We start from the raw sequence: 3,141 nt of genomic DNA on the forward strand, positions 1-3,141 counted from the left end.
CTAGAAATCCAAAAAATATGATTTTTTATGGCTTAATATGATAGAGAAGATTGAGACGAGAATTTCGATACCAATTTTATAGAAATCGGACCAAGATTAGACCAAACGGACCAAACCGGGCCAACCAGACTCAAAGTGGGCCCTTGGCCCAATATAACTAAACCAAAACCCTAATTTTCAGCACTCTCTCTCCTCATTTATCACTCAAACATGCTGAAAATGGAGGCCAAGGGGGGAAGAACTCTCTCTCAAGTTCTTTCTCTCATTTGATCTTCAAACCACCATAACTTTTGATCTAGAGCTCCGATTGTCGCACCGTTTGCGGCCACGTATTCACCGCAGAGAGCTCTACAAAATCCATACAATCAATCTTGAGGTAAGCCACGTTTTTTTCTTCGAATTCCAGCCCTTGTTTTCGAGTTTTATGGACAAAAATGTTGAGATTTTGGGCTCTTTGATGTTATAGGACCTAACTCTCTTGAAGGAGAAGGTTAATCTTATCTCTTTGGACCTTGGATGTGGTAAGATTCTCAATTCTAGTATAATTTGTGGTTCTATGATATTTGGATTTTGAGATGTTGTGTATGGGTATGATGATTGTGGCTTAGGTTGTGTGTATGTGGGTATTGTAGCTTGATTGAAACTTTGAAAAGCTTGAAAAGGGATTTTGGTGGTAAAAATCTGTTCTTGAAGGTGTTGAGACCTTGAGAGCTTGTGAAAAAGTGGTTTGGAAGTGCTCCGGTTGAGCTTGGAAAATTGGCTAAGATATGATCTCGATTTCTCGTATCTAAAATGTAATGTGGTAGGAAATACTTAGGCTAGAGGCCCTAAGATAGGCATTAAATTGTTGATGTTATTGAATGGTTGAGATATATGATGTGATCATATATGTGATTATGAATATTGATGCCTTGATTGTGTGATATATGAGAAAATGTATGTTGTGATATATGCTTGATGAATGATTGAGGTTGAATTTTGTGGGTGGAACCATGATGATGGTGAGTATGATATTGGTTGATTTTGATGGTTGATTGGAAATGGTATTATTGGAAATTGGGATGAGGAAGGATGTATGACATGTTATTGTGTTTGTCCTTTAGCCATTTGGTTGAGAAGTGTTAAAATGGTTGGATGGTGGTTTTGGGAATTATGGTAAAGTGTTAATGTGTGAGTTGAGGAGGCTTGATGTTGATTTTGGTATATTTTGATTGATTTCAAAAAGGGATGAAATTGACATGTTTTGGTTGATTTTGAAAAGGGTTGCAAATGGCTTATTTTGAAAATGGCACCTTCTGGTTTTGTATGAAAACATGATTTTTGGGCATACTTTAATGGGATATAACTTGGACTCTGAATCCCCGTTTTGTACCAAATTTGTTTAGAACTGAAATTGGGTCCGGGGTGGTTATGCTGTTTGAAGAACGGGCGAAAAATGTTTTAAAACGATGAAGTTATGTTCGTTGGAAATTTGGGGGTTTAATTTGTGATTTCTGAAGCTTTTAACTTAGGAAAATTCTTAGCAGAATACCCCTCCACGCGTAGGTGTGATTGACGCGTGCGCGTCGTTTTTCAGAAAAACGCCATCCACGTGTGCGCGTGGCTCACGCATACGCGTCGATGTGCTATAATGGTTGCCCAGCCAAAATTCCCGAGAGTTGTGTGAGCATTGTGCCAGTTCTGTGCGTGGGGCACAAACGCACCCACGCGTGTGCGTGGCTGACGCGTAGGCATCCCTTGACTGTTTTCCCATCCACGCGTGCGCGTGGGCGACGCATACACGTCGATTAACTTTTGGCCATCCATGAGTGTGCGTGGAGGAAACGTACGCATGGCTCTGTTTTCATCCCAAAGTTGATTTTTGAGTTTTAAAAGCCAAATTTCATACTTCTAAGCCTCCGATCTCACCCCTTATGTCTTAGATCATTATGATATGCCTAGCAGTGAGAAAGGAGCTAGGGAATGTGGTAACTTGCGAATGAAGCAAGGGAAAAAGTTATGATCAATGATGATCAAAAATAATTATATGAGATACAGAGGATGGCAGTGGAAGTGTTGTATGTGCAATGAGCCGATAGGCTGTATTTGTTGATACATTGGCTGGTTCTGGATTGAACTGTGAGCTGGATGGCTGAGTTTGTTGCCGAGTTACTGTGGAGCCATTATTGATTATGGCCGAGTATAAATGCATATATACTGTTGAATGAAATGTGAATGTTGCACTTTCACTAACTGAGATACAAGTTTCCCTGGGTGAAAGCAGTGGCTAGCCACCACGTACTCCAGGTGGAGACTCGATACTCTGCTGACCCTATGTCGTAAGTGTGGCCGGACACTGTGAAAGTTTCAGATGAGCTCGCCCCCGTGAATATACACCAATGAGGGTGTTAGATATGGATCATGATTATGATCAGTGATCACGATTATGTTGAGTATAACTCGAGTTGGGGATGCGCGACAGAGGGACAGTCCAATGGTTAGCTACCAGGACTTGTCGGGTTGGCTATATAACCGACAAATGATATCATCAGCCATTAGGGACAGGCATTCATCATATTGCATACTACGTGATTTGTTTGAGATTGTCTAATTGACTGCATATTACTTGCTAATTGTCTAAATGCCTTATTTGTTCCTATTTGTATATCTCTTGTCTGATATAACTGTGTTTGCCGTATTATACTCCTGCTGGTGGTTGGGAGGTTTGAAGGATTTGGAAAGAAAAGTATCAGTTAGACTGAAGAATCTTTAGTCAGTTGTCCTTTTTGGTTTAGTCTGATTATAAGCTTTGATTTATCTGGTGGAAGTTCTAGGATTGCCTTCGGCTTTCCTCTGATATTACATGTTAAATATGTGAGAACTGTTACCATGCTGGAAACCTCCGGTTCTCACCTATGCGGATTTTGTGGTTTTCAGATGCAGGACATGAGACTTCTCGCTGAGACGTGCTGGAGACTTCTGGATTAGCGAAGATCCTTTATTCTTGGGATACTATTTTGGTTCATATGTTTTGCTTAGATACTTTTATCTCTATTAAATAATACAAACTGTGATGACTCCTCTTAGAGGGAATTTTGGAGAGTAGGTTTTCTTGTATTTATGTCCCTTTGGGTTTCCTTTGGGGTTTTCTTTTTTATATAT

Source organism: Arachis ipaensis, chromosome B01, assembly GCF_000816755.2.
Source record: "Arachis ipaensis cultivar K30076 chromosome B01, Araip1.1, whole genome shotgun sequence".
NCBI lineage: Eukaryota > Viridiplantae > Streptophyta > Magnoliopsida > Fabales > Fabaceae > Arachis > Arachis ipaensis.